The sequence below is a fragment of the Alligator sinensis genome, unplaced genomic scaffold, assembly GCF_000455745.1.
Source record: "Alligator sinensis unplaced genomic scaffold, ASM45574v1 scaffold1286_1, whole genome shotgun sequence".
In the NCBI taxonomy this organism is placed as follows: Eukaryota; Metazoa; Chordata; order Crocodylia; family Alligatoridae; genus Alligator; species Alligator sinensis.
The window spans coordinates 23,919-30,956 of NW_005842606.1; the positions used below are offsets into that span (position 1 = coordinate 23,919).

The 7,038-nt window shown below is 40.6% G+C and overlaps 1 long non-coding RNA gene across 1 annotated transcript; it reads left to right on the forward strand.

Moving 5' to 3' along the window:
- Nucleotides 1–63: 63 nt before the first annotated feature.
- On the forward strand, nt 64–5,389 carry LOC112551794. Its single transcript, XR_003096104.1, has 3 exons — nt 64–277; nt 3,723–4,030; nt 4,726–5,389. It is a non-coding gene; the product is annotated as an uncharacterized LOC112551794 (long non-coding RNA).
- The last annotated feature ends 1,649 nt before the right edge of the window (nt 5,390–7,038 follow it).

The window sequence follows — 7,038 nt, forward strand, 5'->3', positions numbered from 1 at the left end:
GGCCGCGCCTGCCCCCCCCCCCTCGCCCCGACATGACTGCCTCTCCTGAGGCTGGAGGGGCTTTTTAGCGGCCGTCTCTGGACCCCCCAGGGTTGTTAGTGAATTAGGCGTGCGGCGGAGCGAGGGGTTCGTCAGAAAGGCGCATTGAGTCCTAAAAAAGGTCCACGCGTGCCCTGTCGGGCTTCATCAAGGAGCTGGGGCCACGGGCGTAATCCTGCTCCTTCAAACCACAGTAGGGTGGCAAGCATAGAGGACAGTCTGGTTTCCTGCTACTCTGGTGATATGAAACCCGCCGCCTTCATGCCTTCTGTGTTTCTCATTTCTGGCAAAATCCGCACTCTTTCGCGCACCTTAACTTCTCGCTAACAAACTTAAATTGCGTACAGATGGGTTTATCTGAATCCAAAGATTTATCCAACCTTTCTGCCTCTAGTGACCTTTGCATATTAGGCTTCCCTTCACTAGCACCTTCACCCATGGAATACATGGGACCTTTTTTAATTTGTGTGTTGGTCATCATCGGCCCAAGGCTGAATGCAACCTGACCTAGTCCTTAAATATGCTTTGGGGTAGAGAAAATGCTTCTCTCAGCAGGCTTTAACGCACTTTTTGAAGCTCCTTCCAAAAGGAGGCACTGGGATTAAGGAACCAGCTTCAGCCTCATTTTTCCCTTTGTGTTTTGGACCAGGAACAGCCCATTCTCTGGAAAAGAACTTGCCCAGTCAAAGACCCTGTAGCAGGGCAGGATGCTTCTGACCCCGCCTAGCTCAGGGGTTGGCATGTTTTTGCACAGAGTGCCAAAAACACCCACAACCTCAACTTGTACAATGTTGGTGTTCCAAGTGCATATGGCGGGGGAGCCATGAGGGGTCCAATCCTTGTTGCTGTGCAGCCCCAGCCCCTTCACTGCCATTCACCCAGAGGGACGCGTACCAAGCAAAATGCCTTCGAGTGCCACATTTTGGCACCTATGCCAGGGGTTGCCTACCTCTGACCTAGCTTGGTCTGAAATCTCTGGGGGTCTCTTGGGATTCACACCTAAGCAGATGCCAAGGTTTTGTGGCACCCTTGAAAGGATCTGAAGGCAGCCCAGGATGCCATCAGGGTGCAGCATCACTGTTAAAGACTGACTGAATCAGACAGACTTTTTGGAGCATACCCCTGCCTTTAGGATGCTAAGACAGCAATACAGTTGCAGCAATGGGTGAGGGTGCTAGTGCTAGGGGGAGGAACCTAATATGAAGGGGAACCTAATATGCAAAGGTCACTATAGGCAAAAAGGTTGGATAAATAGAAATTCCCTCAACTAGGAAATAAAGGACACATCACTGGAGGGTGAATAAACAATTTAAGAGGACTCGCTTTAAGTGGATAATGCCATCTGCCTCCCCCTGCTTTGCATTTAATATGGGAGCAGGAGGAGAAGTCTTCCGTGCTTTCTCACTTAATCTGGGACATCTTTGGTGACATTTCCAAGTGTTTCTACTCACACATAAGGGGCAAATTTTAAAACCTTTGTTTCCACTTTTGTCCTCTTGTCTCTGCTAGGTTTTTCGAGCGTGTTCAGCATGTGACAACTCACTTCCTAACTTTTTTTAACTTGGCCCTATGAATCAACCTGTGAATTCATTTTGAAAGCTAGGTCAGTTATTTAGGTTTTAAAGTACAAACTTAGCTCTTCTAAATTATGATAACTGAAAATGCTGAGCTTTTTTTTTTTTGGAAGGGATATTGGTTGTAGTAGTGTTAGTCAAAGGGCATAGGAAGACAAAACTCATGGGTTGGAGCTGATACCTTTTATTAGATCAACTAAATAGTTGCAATTTTTTTCCCTTTGCAAGCATTCAGTGAAAAAAAAACCCAGCTTTATGGGAAGATCTGCATTTAAGAGCAACTTCCTTAGTGTATTATTGACTGTAGCCATATCTTCTGAATGAAAAAGCACACAAATATATTGCTGGGGTCCTCCCCCAACAGAGCATTTCTGTTATTATCAACATCTTACATGTCTTCTGTAATGGGTATGTTTAGTTTGCTGAAGCAGAACAAAAGCAGACAGGCAGGAATCATTAACCCATGTTTTGATAACAAACACAGCACAACTTGATGTTAGGTGAGACATTTCCATAAGAATACATATCAAGAGAGTGCAAGGAAGTTAAACTGTCAGAAAAAAATAATTCTTGGAGACAAGTGAAAAGAAGTTAGGACAATGTGAAAGAGGAGCTAATGAGAGGGAGTAATACCAGGGGACTATTGCGGAAGAGAAGGGGAAATGTAGAAAGCAGTATAGAACAAAACACACTTAATGCTTTTAAACCAAGTCATTTTTTTTGTTCACTGACTTAAGAACAAATCATTCAGACAGAAATGTGAATGAACACTGTACATGTGAAGTTAGAAAGACTTATCGCAATGACTATATTTTGTTAGATTCTAGGTTTGATTTTGGAAATTTAGCCAAGAGTCAGGAGTAGACCAGGTGAAGAAGAAGGATAAAAACAATAGGTGAGGAAAAAAGGTCTGCTTTCTACTTGTACAGGCCATGAAGTAGCACTGTAATAAAAGTCTTGGATGCAACCTAGAGAAGAAAGAACAATCATGAAACCTCTCTTTCAGGCTACATTGCTTTTGAAAGTTGTTTAAGTTGTTTAGCTTAGAGAGGCCTTTAGATACTAGACTTGCAGGATCTTACATCAATAAAGGATAATTATTGCTGCTAGCACCTCTTTTCTCACTACCAAATGATCAGCACAAATTTGGGGGTTGAAAACAGGGGAGAAGGAAAAGAGAACAGTCCATTAATCAATTTCTCTCCTGGTTTTTTTTCACCCACAGTAATTAGGAGGCATGGAGAAAACTTGAACCATCCCATCCATTCTATGGGATGTGCTTGACATATTCTGCAGCATCCAAAAATGTTACCATCACAGATGCACACCTTTTTTAAATCAACATAGGGCTTCCCTTCTTAATATAGAAAGAAGCCTGCTTCCTTCTCAACAGCAGAACAATTACAGAACCACAGCCTGCGCTCACATGACCAGTCACTAGGCCAGTGATTTTTAGGCAAGATGTCACAACACACTGGAATGCCCTAATCTCCTTTCCAAGTTGCCACAGTACCATGCAATGTTAGCACTATTAGGTGTGCAAACATGACTTACAAAATAAACCCAGATAAATCAAGAATCCATAGCATTATAAACATCCTGACCTGTTGTAGTCTTTCTGAGTTCTTAGCAATGGAAGACATCCTCTATTATTTTTCTACATTCATAAAATTAATGAAAGCTAAGAGGGGTGCCTCATTTTCTGAGTGGTGCCTTGAGTTTAACAAATGATCTCAAGTCTAAAGAGGTTAGGAACCATTGCACTAGACAGTGAATGCTGTAGGACAAAGACTTGTTCTGCACTGATGCACAGAAAATAGCATGACAGGACCAAGATCCTGATTAGGGCCCTCCAAAACTAACTGAATACAAATAAGTACCAAAGGCTTTGAGTCAACCCATGTATACAGGTTTGGTATTCTCTCTCCTTCCATAGGTTGACTGATGCTGACTCCCTCCCTGAACCTTTTCACCCGAGCACATTGATACATGCAGAAGAGTTCACCACGTATGGGGGTGGGAAAGAGATGGTTAAACTGATGGGTTATTAAAAACAGAACACTGGATATATTTTTATTAACCAGCTTTATGTCCTACATTCTTTGGCAGATCCAGAACATTTCCACACAGCAGTAGAATTAGCAGCTATCAATGTCACAGTCAGCTCTTGATCATCACAAGGCTTGGGCTCCCAAGATGGAGCAAAAAAAGCATATCTGTTCATTTATAGGAGAGAGGTAGTTATCAGCTGCAGAAAGACATTTAAAACCTGTGGCTGAACACTTCATCCTCCCTGGATGCTCCATTGCTGACCTCAGGATTGCTGTTCTCAGGCAAAAAAAAAAAAAAAAAAAAAAAAGAAGCAGCAGGAAAAAGCAGAAAAATCTATTGCTCTCAGTATGTTTGAACAGACAATGGTGAGTTTGCACAGATGACTGCAGCCCACAACATTTATAATTATTATTTTTTGCTTGATATTAGTCAGAACTGTTTGTCCATTTGAAATATTCAAGCCTTTATTTTTCTACAATGGCTAAAGGTTGAAATGTCATGTGGTTCTACGAACATAAATGCAAAACAGGGACATGACCAATCTTTGATTCAAATTCCTATAGACTTACTCTATATTGATCTAGTTTAAATGCCACTGTTTAACACAGACTAAGAGCTCAATTCTACTCCCACATATAACAAAAGCAACATTCCTCATTTCTCTTCCCACACCTAAGGCTTCTTGAAAAGTCCCAAGGCCAATGCATCTATACCTGTTTTCATCTGTTGTCAATATGGCCTTCTCCTGAATACTTATTAGGAGGAAATTTTTGGCATAATCTTATTTAAAAAATATCCCCCTCCTCCTGACACACAGACCACTAAAATTCCTGTAGGCAGTACTGTGCATTTTGTTCACTTTAATATGTCCAGTGATTATCTTTATTTTGCGACTCTCAGACAGAATGACCAATAGAACCTGAGCCAGGAGAGTTAACTTTTGTTTCTGGTTCATTCCACCTACTGACTCACACACTTGTAGTATTTTAGTGACAATAATTGCTTATCTTGTTATTGACTATAATTAACTGTTTATTTTGTTATTTCTCTTTTTATACAGGGAAAAGATTTTACCATTAAGATAAAGTTAGTATTTGGAACTAACCATCTATTTCAAATTTATTGCCTAGCATAAATGTATTTGACCTATTGGTCTCTTGTCTTTAGAATTTAAATTTAGTATAAGGAAAACGCTTGTGTAAAGGGTTTGTGGTATGTCTGGTGTGTGTGTGAATATGTCTGGTTTATGTGGAAAGAGGTAATGAAAGACTAAATGATGGACATGTGTGCCAGCAACACAGAGACAGGCCTCTTGCAGCAGGTGAAAATAGCATTTGTGGCATGACGGTTAAGAGCTGTAACAAAATAGTCAGTAGTAAAGGATTACCAAACACTAAATCACGCTCCATCCTGATGGCTGAAGACTGCAAGCAATGGACCCTGAAGATTGCAGACCACAAAGCCAGAAGATCACGACCTACCAATCCCAGCCTGCCAACAGGACAAGAAGGACGGTCTTCGAATCTGACTCCACAAAATCCATAGGCTCTATGGACAGCTATTACTATGAAAAACGAACACAAAGACAAGGCTTTGGGTCTCTTCCACCTGCAAGAAGGCATTTTGGGCGCGTCCAACAAGACCCAACTCCAACTCTCTCGGTCAGCCTGGCTGGCCACCAGACTGACCGTGAGCAACTTTGAAACTTGGTAACACCTTAACCTTTGCAGGACTGTAATTTCTGCGTGTGTGTGTTTGGTTTCTTTGTATAAATAAATGAATAAATTAGTATGCATGGGAATGAGTGAAGCAAATAACTTTATTGTTCTTTATTCTTTTTATGTTGTATGTTTTATGTTCCAATAAATGCAGCATTGTGCCTTATCCCCCTGATAAGATTCCGGCTTGTTTTTAATTCACCTTGTACACCCTGTGTGCAAAACATACTCAGAAAAATCCTATTGCATTAGGATAGCAGAAAATGTAAAGAAACATTTGAATTCAAGCATCCTGAGAACACATGGCATACATTTTATTTTTTTTTGTTTAAAACAATCTCATAAAAAGATTTTTTGTTGAATGTAGAATTTTTAACATCCTGAGGTTTCATAGGGCCCTGAGCCATACGGAACTATGGCAGTGATTCAAGCAAATAACTTACAACCTGGAACATATTTAGATTTCTTTAAAAATGGCATAGTAGGCACCTGACAGATCTGAATAGAAAGCGGAAAGGAGACAGAATGTATTGTACAATGTTGCTTCTTCTGATGACCTGACAGAATTCTAATTTTTGGAGCTTGTCCTGTGTAGCCCTAAGTAGATCAATATCCCCATCAACGAGCATCAATGAGTCACACAGCAAATCACTTCTCCATTAGTGCTCATCTGCCACTGTGCTTACAGCCTCTTGAAACTTTCTAGGCTGTATTAAATTAAAAATTCTGTAACTAGAATTGCAGCTTTGCAAGCTGTCTGTTTGGCTCTTCAACCCAGTTAGGGGAAACCTTGCTCTTGGTATTTTTTTATTCTATTTATTTCTAGTAACCCATGGTCTTGAAGACAGTAGGTTGCTGCTGAACTCCACAGTTTCTAAAGAAACCTACACTGCATGGCTCAAAACTTTGAACAGGTACCAACCATTCCAATGCCCTTGCCCTGCACATTGGTTGTTGGTCATTTTATGTAATGTTCAGTACCTCAGACTACTCTGAAGTTTTAGCTACTTTCACTTCCAAATTAAATTACTCTCCAACTGTTTAAATTTTTGCCTTTCCCCCCCCCCTTCAGGATGTCATCTTCAGCCTCAGCCCCTTGGAAAAAAGATTACTCGGCAGCATCAAACAGCGTCCGAGACAAAGTAAAGTCTATAAAATACTTGAGGCTGTTTCCTGTATCTTTCTTCTCTGGAAGTTACAGATCTGCATGGAAAACCTCTAAGCCCTTCTAATATGATAAAAGAAAATAAACATAAAGAGTCCTGGGGTTGAAACAGCAGAATGGGTATCAGGACTTTAGTTCTCAACATGGATCTAACAAACACTCAAGACACAAATAGAAGCAAAAATTGTCTTCTACCCTAGCCCTATTTTCTTCAGGAGTGATAAAGCAGGTACCTAACCTCTTAGGTCCAAAATCATAGAGGTATTTATATACCTAAAGGCCCTTCTGAATCTGGTTGTTAGCAACTCCATATCCAAGCTTGAAAATCAATACCTACCTTCTCTGTTATTATTTATTTAAGCTTCATATTTGTAAATCATTTAGCTATCTTCAGATGAAAGACATTAAAAAGCCTCTACCTTGTCAAGACAGTGACTACCAGCCATGATATTAATATAAAAGTCAGGACCAAGAACAATCATGCTTCCAA